The sequence below is a fragment of the Tamandua tetradactyla genome, chromosome 7, assembly GCF_023851605.1.
Source record: "Tamandua tetradactyla isolate mTamTet1 chromosome 7, mTamTet1.pri, whole genome shotgun sequence".
NCBI lineage: Eukaryota > Metazoa > Chordata > Mammalia > Pilosa > Myrmecophagidae > Tamandua > Tamandua tetradactyla.
The window spans coordinates 80,769,582-80,791,643 of NC_135333.1; the positions used below are offsets into that span (position 1 = coordinate 80,769,582).

The following is a 22,062-nucleotide window of genomic DNA, read 5'->3' on the forward strand; positions in this document are numbered from 1 at the left end:
ATCCCTAAAAAAACTCCTTGTGCTTATTTGTAATTATTTCCACCTCAAGGCTCAGGTCACCACTAATTCTTTCTATCTCTATAGATTTGCCTTATCTAGACATTCAGATAAATGGAAACATACAGTATGTGGTATTTTGCATCTGTATTTCTGTTTTTTACCAAAATGCTTTTGTAATCTTGTATCATTTATCAATAGTTCTTTTTCATTGATGAATAGTATTCCATATAATGGATATACCACATTTTGATTATCCATTCACTAGTTGATAAACATTTGAATTGTTCCCATTTTTTCTGTTCTTATTTTATCTTAAACCTTTTCCAGGTTAGAATTTTAGTGTTGTCTCAAGTAATTTTGCAGTGTTCCACAAAGTATGGTTCATGGATGGCCTGCATGAGTTTGGTTCATGGATAGCATCCATCATATTGTTCCTATGTTGGTTGTCTTAATGAAAAAATCCTAGACTTCTTTCATTTGAAATGTCTCAGGGTGTGCCAGACATTTTTCACAAATCATACAGATTCTTCTCAAGTAGATGAAAGGTTTCTTTCTTTGTCCCTAAGTCCCTTTGCTAACCAACCAACCACCATAAAAATCCTTCTAATAGACAGGGGTTCTTAATCCTTACTGTTATTTGACTTTTTTGACTACTCGGTCACGCCTTGGGACCTTTTAAATATAATTTTTCAGTGCATAAATAACACATATGCTATTACAAAAGAAACCAATTATTTTTTAAACTAAACTATCAATATGTCAAAAAAGTCCCCGAATCTGTGTTATAATAATATATGTGCTTTTAAATTAACATATTAAGAACTGTAATTCTGGAGTACTCGGAAGGATAAATAATATTATAAGAGGACTGCAATAAGAATTATGTGATTTGAAAATGTCCATGGTTTCCATTGGAGACGAAGTCATTGGTTCAGTTAATACCACACTCGTTTGTGCCTATGTTTATAATTAAAGGAAGTCTTATATTTAGCCTAGTGGGAAAAAGATGTGTATGTGTGTGTGTGTGTGTGTGTGTGTGTGTGTGTGTGTGTGTATTGCAATCCAAGTTCACAAATCACCAAATTCTACCTATGGTATAAAACTGTTTCATGCAAATTTTTTATTGCCTGTTCAGATATTCCAAAATGGTGAGGGGATCAGGCAGAAATTCATTTTAATTTTTTCATCCATCCATCCAGAAAATGTGTTTTCTAGGTTTCCACTGTGCCAAGCACTGCCCTCGGTTATCAAGATGTAATCAGTGCAACTCTGCAGGGGAAACAAACTCAGTTCTCTCCCCTTTCTGCAACTAACAAGAGATGTGCCTTTTAGTAAGTTATTTTAACTCTTTAAAGCTAATTTTTCTAATCTGTAAAATGAGAATGACAATAGCAATGAACACTTGATATTTTTGCCAGGATTAAACATAATGATGCACGTATTGCATATGAATTTATTTACATGTAACAACACTCAGTGGATGTCACCCATCATCATCATCATCTTTCTAACTTTATCTGAATAGAATGGGCCTGCAGCAACTGAGATGATGCTGGAATATGATGATAAAGTAAATATATAATCAGGAAGCAGTATAATGGATGTAGAAACACACATATGAGTGGAGTTGTGTGACGGCAAAAAGAAGAAATGTGAGTCAGGGGAAAATATCCCTGAAAAGCTGTTGGTAGAATTAAGATAAACTTTTCTGTTTGTTTTTTATTAGAGAAGTTACAGGTTTGCTGAAAAATCATGCACAAAATATAGAATTCCCATATGCCTCCCTATTATTAACACCCCGCATTAGTGTGATACATTTTTGATAATTCATGAAAGAACACTTCTATAGTTGTACTTTATGTTTTTTTTTTACCTTCTTTCAAATTAAAAATGGCCTTTGATTTTTTGTTTTAGGTTACAGAAAAAATGTGACCATTAGCAAACAAATTTAAATAACCAAAACTATGAGGGAAATGTAAAAGCCTCCTGATACTTCATTGAAGAGAAGTAACTTACATCCTTTAACCGAACTGAGTTTTGAAAAACCATATGGGAATTAAGAAGAGAGAAGGGAAAATTACTTCAGGCAGTGGATACTGTAAGGGCAAAAGCAACAAGACATGGAAGTAGCTGTGAGAGTTTGAGATGAATGTGTGTTTTAGCTTTGAGAACATAGTTTATGCTGAGTAGTAAAAGGATATGGAGCTGATATGGTGAGTCGAGGTCAAGTCATGAAGGGTGGTTCACTGAATCATATATGCTTCCTGAGGTCAGAGACCACAACTTATTATTATTTGTTGGAGTTAGGGAAGGGTATGATTTAGAGCAATATTTTCAATCCCAGCCATGTTAACTTTGTTCTAATAAAAATTTACATGTATAATTCAGAAAAGATGTGTTAGCTAGGAATAGTGAATTGGAAGTCATTAACATATTCTCGGGAAATGAAATCATGTGTGTGTGTGTGTGTGTGATTTTCTAGTTAAAACATATAAAGTAAGAAGAAAAGATCAAGAGAGTGGGAATTCTGGAACACATCAGCATAGAGGAGGCAGCTGAGGAAATAGAACCAGTTAAAGAGACAAAATTAATGCCCTGACGATTTGGGAAATTCAGAGAGAAAAGAGTCATGCACAAAAAATAAGAGTTGTCAAAGATAAAGAGTGATGGGGTATGCAACAGTCCTAAAGAAGTCAAGTAAGACAGTGAAAAAATTGTCTATTGGATTTGATATTGAAAGTCAAATTGCTTTGTGTTCAGATACATTTTAATGACATAATTGACAATTCTACTATTGCTTCTTTCTTTATTCACAAATTCAGTCCCTTTCTAGCAATCTAGCTTTCATCATTAAATGGGAAATTATGTAAGGTTAGCAATGACATCATTCTAGGCAAATCAATCATCTTTTTTTTTTACAATAACCTTCACTTTTATTCTTAGCTAAATACTTAAATTTACCATTATTCTTTATTTCTGTATATGGCTTTGAGTTGTTTTCTATTTCCTTTGCTCCTGGAGGACTCTCTTCAACATTTCTTGTGAGGAAGGTGTAGCAGTAATGAACTCCCCCAGCTTTCATTTATTTGAGGATGTCTTGATTTCTCCTTCATTTTTCAAGGACAGTTTTACCAGATATAGAATTCTTGGGTGACATTTTAAATGTACAACCTATGGACCTCTGAATTCTGCAGTTTCAGATGAGTAAAAGGGACTAAATCCTTTTGAAACTCCCTGGTATATGACCTGTCATTTTCCCCTGGCTGCTTTTAGCATTCTCTGTGTGTATTTGGCATTCAACTGTTTGATTATAATGTGTTTCAGCATGGGCTGCTTTGAGGTTTCTTGTTTGGAGTTTTACTGAACTGCTTGGATATATATAAAGTCTTTTGTTATATTTGGGATCTTTTCAGCCATTATTTCTTCAACTATTTCTTTCTGCCTTTTTCTCTTTTTCACCTTTTGGGATCTCCATAATGCATTTATTGGTATGTTTGATGGTATCCCAGAGGTTCTTTGGGTTCTCTTCACTTTCCTTCATTCTTTTTTCTTTCTGTTCCTCAGACTGGATAATTTCAATTGTCCTATCTTCAAATTTCCTGATTTGTTCTTCTGCTGCTTAACTCTCCTGTGAATGATTCTAGCAAGTTTTTTTCCATTACTATACTTTTCCACGTCAACATTTGTTTGGTTTCTTTTAAAATTTCTCTTTTTATTGAAATTATTTTATTCCTATATACTTTTGCTAATTTACTATAATTCTTTGTCCATGTGTTCCTTTCACTTATTGGAGCATACTTATGAAAGTTGACTTAACATCTTTGACTAGTGATTCCAATATCTAGGCTAAGAAGGGGCCATCTTTTCCTATTTTTTTTCATGCCCTGTGATTTTTTGTTGAAATCTGGACATTTGTATATTCATGTGTTGCCTTAGAAATCAGATTCTACCTATTCTCCAGGGTTTGCTTTTATTATTTTTTTTATTGAAGTCTGTAAGATTCTGTTTAGTGAGTTTTATCCAAACTATTTTTGCAAAGATTGTACTTCTTATCTTGTGTCATTATGAAGGCTCTGTTCCTTTAGATGGAATACTAAATAAATGTATTTATTTAGTGTTATGATAATATTTCCTTGAATGTCTAAAACTAACAACAAGCAATGACACAAACACACACACAAAACAAAAACAAACAAAAAAAGAAACACCTCTCCCAGTCTTTTGCATATTTTCTCTTTGGGGCTCTCCTTCAGCTCTTAGCCAGCTTCACAATGAGCATAATGAACAGCCCAAAGTATAAGTTGGGTCTTTGTAAGGCTTTTCTGAGCATGGATCTTGCTCTGGGGATGCAACTTCCTCTCTAAATTTACCTGTATTCATGGATGCTCCAAATGTCCCAGTTTCCCAAGGAAATTCTCCATAGCCTTTCCTCCAAGGGCCCAGATGTTCTATTGTGTGTCTCAACCATAATTTTTTGCCCTAGGTGGCTGTGGTTTGATCATCCCCTTACAGTGTTTGTGTGGCTATACCTGTGGCTTGGCCATCCTGCAAGAGTTCTCAAGTGAGATAGAGAAGAGTGCCTTGGGTCAGTTCTTCAGGTATGCACCAGATTGATTAGGACAGATACACATACACCCCAGTGTGAGAATATGGTGTGCTCAGCTTCCTCTAGAATCAGGGAAAAGAAACCCACGCTGGGAGTGGGGGCTGCCATTTCACAAAACTGTTGAGTCAGGGAGAGGATGGAGGAAGAGCTACTGGAAGTGCCACATACATTTCCCAACATCTTCGAGTTGTCCTTAGAGGACATGGAGTTCTCTTTCACTATTGTTCCCCTCAACCTTGTCTTGTCCCCAGAGATGACCACAACCATCCTTAGAAGTGTTTCCTTACACACCTTTTTCTCTGCTTGGCATATGCCTACAAAGCCATGGAAATCAACATGATCCTATTTTGCAAGCTTCTATATTTTTATGCTTTTAGCACAAATAGTACTGTATTGGATAACTCATTTTGCAGTTCGCTTTTTCACTCAGTGTCTTTCCAGGTTGGCATATCCTTTCTCCAGACAACATCCAGGAAAATGCATCATTATTTATTTACTCAGCCACCTTCTGATGGACATTTGGTTGTTTCTGTGTCGTTTCTATCTTTTTCTTTTTTTTTTTTTCTGTCCAGACACCAAAGAAACATATCTTTACTTTTCGTTTTTGTGTTTCAGGTGCTCAGTGTTAAAGAAAATTTATTTCGTATTTACTCGAGGGGTGGTCTATGAAGACTAAGAGGCAGCCCTAAGTTATTACAGCTGGTGCAGAGTAGTTACCCGCTCTTTCTGGTAGGTGGAGCAGAGGCTGTCCAGGAGATGTCCAGGGTCTTACTGCACAGAAATTAAAACCAGAAACAGTACAGGCTTAGCTGTAGTCTGAAAACGGCCTCCTGTGTGCATCTGTAGCCGCAGTTGTGGAGATGGCAGCACCCCAACGCCGCCGGTCCCAGGTGGTCGCAGAGCCGCAATGGCATCTCCAGCGAAGCGGGTCCAGCTGCTGGCAACGCTCCTGTCGCACCTGTGGACGCCGCGCGGAAGCTGTGGGGCACGCATTTCTCACTTCCATTGTCTTTTGAATGCAGTCTATCGTCATATTTCTATTTTATTTGCGTCAAGTCTTGAAAACAGATGTTGTGAAGAATGATGTTCTTAATATTGATGGTAAAATTGCTGTAACTTGGGGGGGGGGAGCAAAAGCTGCTAATGTTGCAGCTAGCATGTAGCTCAAAAACAAGAGAAATGAATGGCGGGTTTGGGAACTGAGTTTATTACTTGAAGTCATGTAATTCCTTAAATTGTTCCTTATGAATTGTGGCCAGATAAAAATGCCATACATTGGTGGTAAAAGATACAACTTATAGGAAGATGCACAATTTTGTGGTATCACTGTGGAGTAGAAAATCCAGACTGCCAACCTATCACTTGGTTTTGGACTTGGATCCCAAAACTACCTAGTAGAGTCAACCAAAATCTAAGAGGTGGGGAGATCTTGCAGAAAGAATGAACGATGTCTCATTGAAAATGAGCGTGAAATCCAAAATTCCAAAACACATAAACAAATTTAACAGTAATAATGATAGCCTAGAACATCAGCAATCGAAAGCTGGGTTTACTCCAAATGAAATTAAAATAATTGAAGTGTTTGTAAAGATTTTCTTTTTAATAAGCATTCCCAGGGTCTGTAGAAAGCTAAATGAAGGAATTTCACCACCAAAGAACTCTTCTCCAAAACTGAAAAAGAGAAGGCGTAATTACATAAAAGCATGTATTAAAAAGCAAATAAACTGAGAAATCAAAGTATAGTTCATGGAAAAAAAATTCTAATAAAGGGAAGTGGATAGATTTAAATAGAGAATTAGTGAACTGGAAGAGAATAAACAATTTACCCCAGTATGCAATAATAAATAACAAATTAAAGTGTAGAAAAAGAGGAGTTAAGACACATGAAGGATAAAATGAGAACTTCCACATTTAATAACAATCCAGGAAGTATATAGGTGAGTGGTGAGTACTCATTTAAGAAATCAATAGCCATGCGAAAGACGTGTCATTTGTACTCTGAATTCCAAGCAGGATGAATAAAACAGACTCTCACTTAGTTATATTATGCTAAAAATATAGATAATCAAAAATTAAATGTAAATAAATTTATATGCTAATAAATTGGAAAACCAGATTACACACACACACACGCACACACTAGACTGACAACCTACTTATCAGCAATAATACATATCAGAAGATAATTGATATGAGCTTTTAGTGTGCTGAGGGACAATCACTTTCAACAGAAAGTTTTATATTCAACTATGCTATTATTCAAGAAGGCCAATAAAGTAAATATATTTTCAGACATAAAAAGAATGAGATTGTTGAACACAAATCCACACTTAAAGACTTATTAAAATGTGTACTTTAGCAGGAACAAAATTGAGCCAAGATGTAAGGAGTTGCCACATGAAAAATGTGATTAAAAATAGTTAAATTGAATTAGCTATTGATTTGGAAGGCATAGAATAGCAAATTGGAGCACAATAAAATGGTAAAACTGTGATTCTAATCAACATAACAAGAGAGGGATTTCTCAGAGAGTGGTTAAAGCAGACAAAGTTTGTCTTTTGAATAAAAGAAATAATTATGTATAACTTTAGATTTGTTTAGAAAAATAATTAAATATGTATGTTACATACTTAAAATTGTTGAAAGAATGAAGTATACTCTATCACTTCTAAAACAACAGGAACACAGAGAAGAGCTAGAGAATACTTTACCGAAGAAAATGCAAAAACAAAAGGGAGTGAGAAATATTTTTGAAAGAGAAAGATATAGAACTGTTAAATAGAAAACACAAAATAAATCCAAAATTATCTACAATCTTAATAAGTATAAACAGGTCATATTCATGGATTTAAGTAGAGATTAGAACAAAAATTCAGGTTTAACCTGCTTGAAAAGCATGACAAAATCATAGCTGACAGAAATAAAATTGAAAAATAAAAAGATGAAAAAATACTAACAAAAAATTCCAGAGTAATACTTTTCAAAAGAAAGTCAATGTAGCAACATTAAAGGCAGATAAATTTGGAAAAGTGACATGTTTATTCTAAAAATAGATAAATTTGAATTTAAGGTAAAAACCAAAAAAGTAAATTTGCATAGTACATAGCTACAAAAGGCATAATTCACCAAAAAAAATATATAAATAAAATAAAAATGTGTTATATTTACTAGTACTCACAGATATCTGGTCCTGCCACTCTGGGCATATGGAACTTTGCATTTCTCAGTTCCTTTTTGCAGTGACTAATTCTGATAATGAAATGTAGGACAGGTGATGAAAAGCTCATACATGGTTCTCCAGATGGCTCTTTCCCTGCCATAAGGACTAATGAGGCTGTAGGTTATAGATCAGAGTTTTCCAAGAGAAAGTATGTGACCTACAAAGATAATTTTAAATTTCCTAGTAGCCATATTTAAAAATGTAAAATGAAACTATAGAATTAATTTTATTTTTTTATTTTGTTCTTTTTTATTTTTTCATCCATACCATAAAATTAATTGTAATATTATATTTTATTTAACTCAAATAAATAAAAATCTTACCATGCTAATATGTAATTGAAATAAAAATTATTAATGAAATTTTACATTTTTTTAAGCTAGCTTTTTGAAATCCAGGGTATATTTACACTTACAAAATATCTTAATTAAGACGAATCCATTTCAAGTGTGTAATAATCACTATTAGTTACTACTTCTGGGACAACAGCTTTATATAGTAGATACCACCATGGTGGAACCACCATCTGGGACTGATGACTTAATTTATGACCAATTCCCCAGAACAGTCTGCTGTATTCATAACAGATTTTGAATGAGTAAAACATAAACTTTTCTTGCCTTAAGACATGAAAAATTTTGGAGTTGTTTTTATTGCAGCATAATTTACTCAATCATAAAAATGCAAAGATAAGAAAATCACGACCTATGAATAAAAATATAGCCTTCAAATATGAGAAGCAAAAATGGATATAATTCCAGGAAAAAATTGTAAAACTATAGATTAATAGGTGAAAAGTTAATAAGGTCACAGTAAATATTAATTAAAAAGTTATTCAGTGGATATGTACATATAAAACTTATACTCATAAATAAAGAATATTCATTCTTTTAAAGCATATGTACAGCATTATTTTATGATTTCCATATGCTACTTCATAGTAGGTAATTTTAAAAATTCAGCATCATGCAAACTATTTATTCTAACCACAATGTGATTATATTTGGTGCAAAACAAAAAAGAGATTTAAAAATGTCCAAAATGTTTGGAAACTCAAAAAATATATAACCTTTAACTCAGGTTAAAAAAATGACAATAAAGATGTTTGCAAAATATTAAGGATTGATGACAATAGGAATAGTGCATAGTAATACATGTAGAATGCAGTTAAACAGTTTTTGGAGGAAATCTTACAATTTTAGATGTATTTATTAATAAATCAGGGAAACTTGAAAGAAATTATTAAAGAGTCAGCTCAAGAAACTTGAGAAAGGATAACAGAGTAAACCTGAGCATAAGAAAATAGAAGAAAGAATACAAAAATCATAGCATAAATTAATTCTAAACAAAGAAAAAATCAAAGAATCAAAAGCCTGATAATGTGAAACTTCTAATTAAAAAGATCAAAAAGTGCAATGAAATGAATATATAATAAATGGAGTATGAAAAAGTAAGTACATGAACTATTTTTAATAGCAAGAAAATCTTTTTAAAAAGCTTCAAGTAATTGAAGGATTTACAATCTCTTTCCTTCTGATGGACTTGCTTAACACTACAGGGCAAAGCATTCTTAGGTTGCCATAACATATGAAAAATGTACTAGTCAGTGGAAGTGCTACCACCATATGGAGTTTCTGTTATGTAATGTTCTACAAGCAAGCTACTATGCAATAAACCTAATAAATTAGCATTTCCGTATTCAATGAATTCTGTGCAGTCCTCATGATGTTATATAGAGTAAATTCACAACACAGAGTTTCAGTCATTTTAATCGATGGGCTAGATATTTTTAAGGACAACGTGATGAAATAAGTTCCTTGCTTTAGTTATCAGTCCTTAACAAGACAGATAACAAGTTGATTTATTAATTCCAACCAGGCAGAAAGATAGAGTGAGGGGAAATTGAAAGTAAGAAATGTCAAGATTCCATATTATCAGATTCTTATGAATAAACCAAGATATCCTGAAATACATAATACAGAGGGGGGAAAAAGGATAGCTATCTAAATGTGGAGAGGGGCGTGCTATTTTCCATGAAAACAAAGATGTGTGATGTCTTTTAATCAATATATAAAATGTTACAGATATAAATTCTATGGTCATTTGCAATTCAATTCAAAAGCATTTATTAAGAAGATTTATCTGCCAATCATTGTGAAAGGTTGTTCTAGTTTGCTTGCTGCCAGAACGCAATATACCAAAACAGAATGGCTTTTAAAAAGGGGAATTTAATAAGTTTCTAGTTTACAGTTCTAAGGCCAAGAAAATGTCCCAATTAAAACAAGTCTATAGAAATGTCCAATCAAAGGCATCCAGGGAAAGATACCTTGGTTCAAGAAGGCCGATGAAGTTCAGGGTTTCTCTCTCCAGTGAGAAGGCACATGGCGAACACAGTCAGGGCTTCTCTCTCAGCTGGAAGGGCACATGGCCAACAAGATGCTATCTGCTAGCTTTCTCTCCTGGCTTCTGGTTTCATGAAGCTCCCTGGGAGACGTTTTCCTTCTTCATCTCCAAAGGTCACTGGCTCGTGGACTCTCTGCTTCGTGGTGCTGCAGCATTCTCTGCTCTCTCTGAATCTTTTTCATTCTCCAAAATGTCTCTTTTATAGGACTCTAGAAACTCATCAAGACCCATCCAAATGGGTGGAGACATGTTGTCACCTAATCCAGTTTAACAACCACTGTTGATTAAATCACAACCCTAAGGAGATGGTCTGATTACAGTTTCAAACATACAGTATTGAATAAGGATTATTCTATCTTTATGAAATAGGATTTTGATTAAAACCTGGCTTTTCTAGGGTACATACATCCTTTCAAACCAGCACAAAAGTACTAAGAACACATAGATATAGTGTTAGACTCAGAGGCCCCAGAAACTTCTAGCCAAGTAGAGAAGATAGGCAAGTGAACTAATAAAACCTGAGGGTATGATGATAGCAGATTTGAAATAAGTACATAGAATTCCTACAGGATAAAAAGGGATTTACTCTACCTAGAGTCCAGAAGCCTTCTTGGATGAGATGACATCTGGCCTAGATTCTGAAGACAGAGGGAAGAAATCTACGCAAAGAAAAGGAGGACAGAGCATGGCTGGGTTAGTGACTGAAGGCAGAGAGGTGTCACACCTGTCACTACCATTACTGATAATAATCTGTACAAATGTTCTGACCATGACCTTTGATGAGATAACTTATCCAATCTTCGTCACCTTATCTGTCAAGAGAGGATTGTAATACATTGAGGACAGTCATGAGGTTTAGAAATTATGTAGGTAGAAGTATATAGTAAAAATAACAACAAAATTAATAATTAAGCCATAATTTGAGTGCTTAACATATTGAAAATTAAAACGAACTTTTTCTTACATAATAATGTTTGATTCCAAGCACAATCCTTTGATAAATACTGTTATCCATATTTTATAGAGTTGGAAACTGAGGCTCAGAAGAGTTAAGCAATCACTAAAATATGGAGTTAAAATATTGGAAGCAATGTTTAAATGCATGACCCTTTGAAATGTCTTTGCTTTTAACAGAAAATCCAAAAATATTACGAGTCTGCAAAATCCTACATGATCGGCTTTAACTCCTTTGACTCTATTTGAAATCTTTCAGCCACTGGAACTTTATTTTCTTCCATATATTTTCCCCCTTTTGGTCAAGAAGGCTTTCTGAATCCCACGTGTCTTCATTTTGTGCTACTGCTTTTATGATACTTTTTACTTTCTTGGAACAAATTGTTCCTATCAGTCCCACTGTCATTAGCTTACCACATCTCCTCTTCAAGTGCACAAATGGAGAGATCATGCAGGCTGGTGGCCTTACTCTCTACCTCAGCCTCAGTCTAAATTTTAAAGAGCCTTCTTCCTACCTTATCTCTCTCCATGACCCTTATTATCCAGGCACCTAACCAGAGAGTCCCTTATCTCTTTCTCCCTCTCCCCTGGCCTTACAGGATCCAAAGAGCCTAAACACAGAGAAAGAAAAGATTCACAGTCAAAGGCCATAAATCGCAAGCTCAGTAACTCATTCATCCATCCCATTTATCAACCCCTAACATCCTCCAATACTGTTCTAGTCCACCTCAGTTCTTAAAAACCCTGACATTCTTTGTTCCAGTGGAGTTGCATTCAGACATGGTTTTTGTCTCACTTCCCCATCGTAAGAACTCTTGAATAAAGTCATTCTTGCTTGTTTACAACTGTCAAGAGTAATTTCATTTGAAACTAAACTCACCCACTAACTCTAACTAGTCACGTCCATCTCACATGCAAAATGCACTCATTCTGTATAAATCTCTATACAAGTTTTTCTTAGTAAGATTACTTTTTTCAGAAACCTCCATATTGATCCCATGCCAGATAGGCCCTGAAATCCAGAGGTACCAGTGTCCTCAAGAATATCAGTTAGCCTCATTCCTCTACCCCTTTCCAGTATGGCACCCCTTTCCAGTATGAAGAAGTTAAAATGGTCATTTCCCAGATATGCCTGAAGATTGAGAGAAAGGTCAAATGAGAGGGAAGAGGTGTAACTGAGAAATTAGGCTTCAACAAATGACTGTGACAATTGACTCACTTTATGTGTATCTAACAGTACTTCAATGTCTTAGTTAACCTACCCCTGTTGCAAGTCTTAAAAATGGGTAGAGGGCGGGCAATGGTGGCTCAGTGGCAGAGTTCTTGTCTGCCATGCCAGAGACCCAGGTTCTATACCCAGAGCCTGCCCATGCAAAAAAAAAAAAAAAATGGGTAGAGTCCAGGGGGTGCAAGGGTAGTTCAGCGGTAGAATTCTCATCTGTCATGCAAGAGACCTGGGATCGATTCCTGACCCATGCACTTCCCAAAACAAACAGACAAACAAATAAGCAAACAAAAATAAACAAACAAAAATTCAGCAAATGGTGCTACAATAATGAGATAATCACGTGGAAAAAGAATGAAACGTGACTCCCACCATACAGCATACAAAAAAAAATGGGTACAGTGGAAAACTAGTGATCAATAAGAGGGTTGGGTAAGGGGTATGGGACGAGTGGGATTTTGTTTTTCTTTTATATCTTTTTCTGGAGTAATTCAAATGTTCTAAAAATGATCATGGTCACAAATGCACAACTATGCAATGATACTGTGGGCCATTGATTGTATACTTTAAATGGATTGTATGGTTGTGAGTATATATCAGTAAAATTACACTTTATATATATAATTATATATAATTATGATATATATATATCAAAGACATAGCTCCTCTACATCAGGAGACCTGTAAAGTAAAGAGACAGTTACCTGCCCCACATCTACCCAGAATTTAGTTGTGGAATGGACATAGGATAACCATTCTCAGTATCCCAATTCAGAAAGTAGGAAATTAGGAGTCATATAGGAGTCTATAACCTAGCCAGATACATGATAGAGATATTTTGAATAGAACTCAGTCTTGGCTTCATCCTCTATGCTCTTAGCTTACTCATTACTTTTCACTTAAAATAATGCAAAGCTTATCCATGTTGTAAAATGTATCAAAACCCATTCTTTTTTGTGGCCAAATAATAACCCAGTATATGGATAAATCACATTTTGTTTGGTAATACACCTATCTGATATGGACGTACCACATTTTATTTTAACACCATATCTATTCATCACTTGATGGTTATTTGTTTTTTCCCCCATTTTGGCTATTATGAATAATGAGGCCATGAACATTTGTGTGTGAGTTTTTTGGTTTACTTTCAATTCTTTTCAGTATTTGTCTAGCAGTGGAATTGCTGGGTCATAAGGTCACTTTATGATTAACTTTTATGGAACTGCCAAACTGTATCCAAAAAATTTTATATTCCCACCAACAATGTATGAGGGTTGCAATTTCTCTACATCATTACCAACACTAGTTATTCTCTCTTTTTGTTTATAATCATCTTAGTAGATGTGAAGTGCTATCTTATTGTGGTTTTGAATTGCATTTATCTAATGACAAATGATATTGAGTCCTTTCATGTGTGTGTTTTTCTTTTGTGACAATTTGTATATTTTCTTTGTAGAATTATCTATTCAAATAATTTGCCCATTTTAACTGTGCTTTTGTCTTTCAATTATTGCATCATCTGTTCTTTATATTATATATATTCTGGATATAAGCCCTTTATAGGATAGATTATATATATTATATAATATATATAAGATATATTATTTTTCAATAGATTGTCTTCTCACTGGCTCAATGATGGTGTACTTTGAAGGGAAACATTTTTTATTTTCATGAAGTCCAATGTATCTATTTTTTTTATTATTGTTGTTTGTGCTTCTCATGTCATATCCAAGAAATCATTGTCTAAGCCAAGGTCATGTATATTTACTCCTATATTTTCCTATAAGATTTTTATAGCTTTAGACCTTCCATTTATGTCCCTAATCCACTGTGAATTAACTTTTGTATATGGCATGAGGAAGGGATCCAACTTCATTCTTTTGCACGTGGCTAGCCTAGGACCATTTGTTGAAAAGACTCTTCATTCCTGATTGAATGAATGATCTTGGAAGCTTTGTTAAAAGTCATTTGAGGGGCGGGCCACAGTGGCTCAGCAGGTAAGAATGCTTGCCTGCCATGCCCAAGGACCCGCGTTCAATTCCCGGTGCCTGCCCATGTAAAAAAATAATAATAAATAAATAAATAAATAAATAAATAAATAAATAAATAAATAAATAAAAAGTCAATTGAGGATGGTGTGATGGTGGCTCAGTGGCAGAATTCTCACCTGCCATGCTGGAGATCCAGGATTGATTCCCGGTGCCTGCCCATGCGGAAAAAAAGGAGAAAAGTCAATTGAGCCTAAAGTAAAGATTTATTCTCAGGCCCTTAATTCTATTTCTTTATTATATATTTCTACCCTTCTCCCAGTAGTACACTGTCTTGATTACTGTAGTTTTGTATTGACTTTTGAAATAGAGAAGAGCGAGTCATCCAACTTTTTTTCTTTATCAAAACTGTATTGGATATCCTGGGTCCCTTATGTATCTATATGAATTTTAGTATCATGTCAATTTTGACAGGGATTACTTTGAATCTGTAGATCTCTTTGAGCAATGTGGTAGATTGAATCATGTCCTTCACAAAGGCATGTTAAAGTCCTAGTTCCAGTCTTATGTTTGTAAATTCATTTGTAAATGAGATCTTTGAAAATCCTGTTTAGATAGTCCAAATTAGGAGAGGAAATGTGCAGAGGCAAAGGCAACTGAGGAGGAGGAGTTGAAGCCAGAGGCAGCAGGGTACAGAAGGGGACGGATGTAACAGGGGAGGACATTGTATTATGGATTATTGTCAAGCCACCACCAGAACATTAAAGACTTTGGGAAAGGCATGGCCTGCCAGTACTTGATTTTGGACTTCTAATATCCAAACTTTCCATCATTCACAAGCTTTGGAGTAATGCAAGAAATGCTTTGGAAAATAACTCCATATCAACTTTCATATTCAGCAGGATATAACTTAAAACAAGTTGATATTAAAATTAATTTACTTGGGAAAACTAAAGGGAGTTTACAAAATATCTAGAAATAGTTTTAAACTTCTTAAATAGCATAATAACTAAATTTATTTTGAAAATAATTAGTAGTACAATCTAAAACAATTCTAGGATCATGTTTCTTCAGAGGCAGCTCAACTTCTTTAATAAACAAATGAGGGGAGCATATGACAAAAGTGAAAATTATATAATTTTGATGAAACACTTAAGCATATTGTATCCATCTGTGTTACTGGACAAAGGCAGTGGATTCTTTTGCCCATGCACTCAAATGACCAATTCCCGAGACCCAGGGATTCAAAGAGAGAAAATGTTTATTGCTAGGTGTGAAGCAGCAGATCAGACAGTCTATTGACCCAAAATCTATCTGCATGAATTGTGATAATTCTGGTAGTTTTATGGCATTAATAGATGGGCAGGTTTTAGAACAATGAGCCCAATGGCCCCTGATGATGTAATTAGAGATGATTTAATTATTGAGCTTGTGCTGATTGATTACACATTTAGTCACAGAAAGTATGTAAAAGAATGGTGGCCTTAATATGATGATGGGCTTGATTTTTAGTAATATCATGAGATATAGGTGATTTATAGATTAAAATCTAAACCACTGTGCATGTTAGGTGGGCCCAATTTGTTTAAATCCAATTTTGGTTATCAAAATAACTTGGACATGAGGTGGGTTCGTTCTGTGCTGACTCAAGACCTTTCATTAATAAACATTAGGGGGCTATTTTCAGTGATCACAAAACTCTAAAATCAAAAAGCTGGATAAATGGGTAGAAATGAAGGTTAAACACAAGGTTTTTTACGATCACAGGGCAGAAGACAAGAGCTATACAATAATTATCAGAGACCAGGGCAGCTGGGTTACAATGAAAAGATTTCAGGTTTTTCCCTCTGTCTACTCTAATATACCAGCAAGTAAAAAGGAATAACTCATCTATATAATAATCCAGTAATCACAATCATCTCTTAAATCCTAACTTCTTGGTTACTACTGGAAAGTTGATACATGTGAATTCATATAAATAAAAATCATTAACTCTAGCATCACTCAAATATTTAGAAAGCATAATTATATAAAGGGGTTCTGTGTTTTATGCAGTAGATGTACAACATTTCTTGCAGTTGTGCCCCTATGTTCTTTATACAGCCATCTTGGTAACATATCTAAATGATAGCTAGGACTTATATTGCATTCCCAATATGCCATATCTTCCTTCTGATTCATATGATAGGTCTATAATAGCTTCTTTTCTAACTGCTATTCAGTTTGAAATGTTTTCTAAAAATAGTATTTCTCTGTAATAAACCAATGTGCCAGCGCTTAAATCAAGGAAATCACTCTCAACAAACTTCAACTTTCAAAATATAAATCCTAATATGAACAGAAAACTACTTTTGCAAAGTAAACAATGGCTTTTTTGTATATTTGCTTTTAAAGTTGGCATCTTCCTAAAGTGAGTTTTTAATTTTTTTCAAGGTAGATATTCTCATTTGCTTTCACACACTGGTTACCAAAAACATAAAACATCCTTCAGGCTCTGATTCATAAGGATAGCACACTAGGTAGTTACTTTTAGCATCTTTTTATTATAAAGCTCAGTATACCCTTAAGACATACTCTTCATAAACATCAAACACCAGAAACACTGTTCATATTAAATTAGGTTGCATGAATAACACAGAAGTCATGAATTTAAATTATTGCTCATATTCAGAAAAAAATGGTAGTATTTTAGCTTTTAAATAACAATGTTACTTTATTTCTAGAAGCTGAAGTTATTAAGTTGTAAATCAAAGCCATGCCAGGGTAACAAGCTATCCTTGATCCTCAAGCCACACTAAAGTATTTCAGAAATACCATTCTACATTATATCTCTCTTCAAAAGAATGTTAAATTTACTTTTGCAAGACACTGAACATCTTTCAAATGGTTTATTTTGTATTTTCTTATTTTCTTAACAGGTAGAATAAGATATGTGGCAGATGCTGAAATTTGCTCCTGACCTAGAATATGTGAGTAAATGAAACACTGTAATTCAACACAGCTCCAGGGCAACATATGCTTTTTTAATGACATTACCTTATTTCAACACTTTCCCTTTCTATTTCCAAATTTTCACGGTACTCTTTTTTGCTAACTCAAAACTGGAATAATACAGGATTCTGTGGGCTGCATTTATCAGAAAATATCAGGCTCTAGAAAATATGAATTTTTAAAGGCACTTTTATATCACTAACCATGCCTGTAATGCTCTCTCCCTTCCTTCTTGCTGTCTAAGATAGACTCATTAGTTAACAGGTCTGTTCAGTGCAGAATATTTAAAGCAGAAGGGATTTAAAGTCAGAGCAACCTGAGTTTCAGTGACCTCTACTCTATGTTTGCAGTAGGTCCACTGTGACTTTTGACACATCGCATTACCTCTCAGAATTGTAGTTTTCTGAATTAGAAAGATCAATCAACCCTCGCTTTTATGAGTATGTGTGTAGGTCTCACAAAACTTAACCTTTGACTTACTCACAAAACCACAAATGCCTAGATCCATTATTTGTTTCATCCCTATTCTTTATTCACTGATCAAATACAGAAAGAGGGGAAACAATGGATGGATTTTTATAACAGCTATAGGTATCCAACCCAAACATTTCTTGCCTTTTATGATAAAGCTGACTCTTAGGTGAGCTCAGGAGAGGTTTCTAAGAGGCTCTCTAACTCTGAGGTCAAGGATGGCGTAAGCTCCCATCACATTTCAAAAAGTAAATAGCCCTCTCAAAGCAATCACTATGTTTCTTTCAAAACATCCTTACTTTAAACCCAAGAAGTGGGAAGAGATTTCTTCCCACTTGCCAATCCTATTTACAGATTGATACAACACTAATAAAACTATATACAAATCAGAGTTGGTGTGTTAAATTAAGGCAGTTTTCAGAGAAATATTTTTATCTCTAAATACTTGAATTTCATATTGTTAAATCTACAAAACAAAGTAAGCATATGACCCAAGAATAATAATTTAAAAAAAACAGCAAAAGAAATTGAGGAATACAGAGTAATGGCTAAAGAAAAAAAATGAAAATATAAATCAGACCACAGAGAAACAAAAGAAATAAATTGAAGAACTTTTTGGACTATTAGGTTAGCCGAATAAACTATTAAGTTAGCTAGCAGCTTATCTATCCTATTTTCTTATAAAATACATAAAATCTTTGTTAACCTAATTCAGTAAAAAGGGGGGTGGGGATCAGAAGTATAGAAATTAGAAATAAAACTGGATAAAGATGTTCGGAGCAAATTTTTTTTAATTGCAAGGGAATAGTACGGTAACTGTGTAAATAAATGTGAAAACCTGGAATAAATTAATGAATTTTAGAAAAAAAGATTACTATACCTAAGCCCAGAAAAAAAGAACATCTAAAATTAATTTATTTTTGTCAAATATCTATATTAGTATCTTCCCCAAACATTAGCAGACCCAGCTAGTTTCAAAAGGATATTCTACTGGGCGATGCGATGGTGGCTCAGTGGCAGAATTCTTGCCTGGCGTGCAGGAGACACGGGTTCTATTTTCGGTGCCTGCCCATGCAAAAAACAAAAAAAGGATATTCTACCAATTCTTAAGGAACTCATAGCTTAAAATATTATTTCTCTTGCACAGTGGAGAAAAGAGTACAGATTTCTGATGTTATTTATGAACTCATCATTACATTTGTTAGAAAATTTAACAAAGTTACCACTAAAAATCGAACTATAGATCAGTCCTACACATGGTTTTAAATGCAAATATTTTAAATAGACTACAGATATTTGCAAAGTTTTATTCCAAAAGCAATTAAAAATCGCAACATGATCTAATTAGACTTATCCAGAAATGCAAGTATACCTTAACATTAGAAAATCCATTAATATAATTAATCATATGAATAAAAAATGCTAATATGAAAAGTCATGTGAAATATTTAAATATCACTACTGTGATTTTTTAAAAGATATGGTCTGACAGACATTTAACTTTCACCCAGTATTTGTTCTCCCGTTTACTTATGGTAATAAAATCTCTGATTTTTATTTATGTTCATGCTTGCCAGAAAAAGCCTACTTAACATAATCCCTCCTGAGGCTAAACTTGGCTATATGATTAAGTTCTTGCCAATGGAGTATGTGCAGAAAAAGACCTGTAATTTATAGCATGTGCTTTCAAAAGGATGGTGTGTTCATACCCCTTTTCCCTTTCCCCCTTCCCAATTTTGATATGATATTGAAACTTCCTGCACCAGAGAGATGAGGATAATATTATAAGAAGGACAAAGGCTAAAACCCTATCTAATATTTTCTTTGATAATGTAAATTCTAAAACCTCATGGCTAAGGAAGTGCTTTAAAGTTGATCCTTTCTCTCCTCCACACCCAACCCTTTAGACAGGTCTGTTTATCACCGTTGTCTGTAAGTTATATTCCTTTATCTTTTCCATTCTCATCGTTACTATACATGCATGCAATGCAAGATTAAAATGACCCCTATCTTGTGTACTATATTCACTTTCCTTCCATACTATGAGTCCAAGCTAATCTCCATAAAGCACTTCTTTCTTTATATTACTTACCTGCTCCAAAAATTTCAATGCCTTTTAATTACCCATAGAATGAAGTCTATACCTTTTATCCATAGTGTTCAAAGCAATTTTCATTCTGCCTCTAAACTACTTTTTAACATTATCTTTTATTGCCCTCCAACAGGAACTCTTATTTCTACTCAAAATAACAGGCAGAGTCTCTAAATTTATAGCAGCAAATAAATCAAAGTCTTTTCTCAGAAAGATAAATTTTTACTAGGAAAGTTTGACAATAAACAAGTAAATGAGAAATTTCAGATAGTATCAAATGTCATGCAGAAAATTCAGCAGGGTAATGTACTGGCAGTGCCAGTAAAAAATATTAGACAGGGTGTTACCCTCTGAGACTGTGATATTTAAGCAAGACAAAAAGGAGTAAGTCATGTGGAATTCTGAGGAAAGCGGGTTCCAGGTAGAAGGAACAGCAAATGAAGGCCCCAAAGTAGAAACAAGGAATATATCCTGAGGGGCATATTCAAGAACAGAAAGAATGTTAGCTCGCCTGACGCAGAAGTGAGCAAGAAGTAGAGAACTGGCAGGGCCTGGATCACCTACACCTTTACAGGTCATGGTGAGGAGTTTGGATTTTATTTCAAGTCTAATGAAAAGTTTTAAGCAAAGCAGTGAACACGATCTGATTTACATTTTTACAAGATCACTGGCTGAAATGTTGAAAATCTGATTTAGTTTGGCTAGGACAGAGAGCTAAGAAGAAAAGTAGGAAATTGATAGTCCAACAAGGGTTGTAATGGTCTGGTCATAAAAGGTATTTATGGAGGAGTTTAGAAGTGAAGAGATTTGGGATCTATTTTGGAAATGGGACCAAAAGACTTCCTGATACATTTGATTGGGGAGTTAGAGAAAGGGAAGAATCAACAGTGATTTTAGATTTCTTGGCTGAAGCAAATGAATGCAGTTTATGTAGAAAGGGAAAGAAAAAAAATCCATTCTTAATTTATTCATTCAGCAGATATTTTGACACCCACTACAACAATTGCTTTAAATACTTGTGAACACAGTGCTTAACCATAGAGACAAACATATTCCATTAGGAAGAAGACAGTAAAACAACAAAAATGTAATGATAAGTACGATGCATAAACTTGAGTTAGGAAATAATTATGACTCCTTTAGATCGGGCAGTCGGGAGAGTATCGTCTGAGGAACTCGTTCTTAGAGCAGAATTGAATAGTAAGAAAATTACTGAGAAGATCACTCTATGCAGACAAAACCCTAGACTAGTGTGTATAGAGCACTGAATATTGGGGAGTATTATAAGATGAAAGGGGAAACTCAGAGCCAGGAGGGCTTTGCAGTCAGGTAATTCTGTAAGTAATCTTGTAAAGAAGGATTTTATAAAACTTAACAGTAGCTAACTTTTCTTATGTAAAGAAGGATTTTATAAAGAAAAGAGTTATGGGCCCCATCAGGCTAAAACAACCCGGGACTTCCCAGGGGCGGTTATCTGCTGCCTTTGTTATGCAAGGTTTTCTGCTGCCTTAGTTATGCAAGGTTGTAACTGCCGGAGAAAGTTTATCTAAGAATGCAACTGAGAAGGTTGAGTAAGGGAGTTTTGCACGAGACAGCTGCTTCTTGCAAGAAGCAGCTCCCATGACTCATGCGCGAAAAATGTTTGTTATCTGCTTCTTGCAAAATGTTCGTTATCTACTTCCTGCATAAAGCAGAACCTGTAACTAATGTTCAACCCTCAAACCCCACACCCTTATCCTGGCCCTCAAAAGGCTTCCCAAAACCCAGGTTCGGGGCTCTCTGTTCCTGCGTGTTCAGTGAGCCCCACGCATGTGTGGTAAATAAACCCCTTGCGTGTTGCATGAGAGAACGTCTCTTGGAGTCTTCCTTTGCGTGGCAAAACTCTCGCATTCTCGAATTCTTACAATCTATAGGATTACCTATATACCTATCCTTACAGTACCTATTTTGTAGGTAACATATAGGATTTTAATCAAGGAGAGGATCAAATCTAATTTATGCTTTAAAAGATTACTCTGGCTGCTGTATGGACAAAAATTATAGGTAAGTAAAAGCCGAAGAAAAGAACCTTGTTTAGAAACTATTAGTGATCCTTTCAAGCAATGA

The 22,062-nt window shown here is 34.6% G+C and overlaps 1 long non-coding RNA gene across 1 annotated transcript in view; it reads right to left on the bottom strand.

Annotated features, from left to right (window-relative positions):
* Positions 1-18,817: 18,817 nt before the first annotated feature.
* Positions 18,818-22,062, bottom strand: part of LOC143691565 (uncharacterized) — a 77,739-nt gene continuing 74,494 nt past the window's right edge. The window contains exon 5 of the long non-coding RNA XR_013179579.1: positions 18,818-18,929. This is a non-coding gene — a long non-coding RNA (uncharacterized LOC143691565). The remainder of the gene's footprint in view (positions 18,930-22,062) is intronic.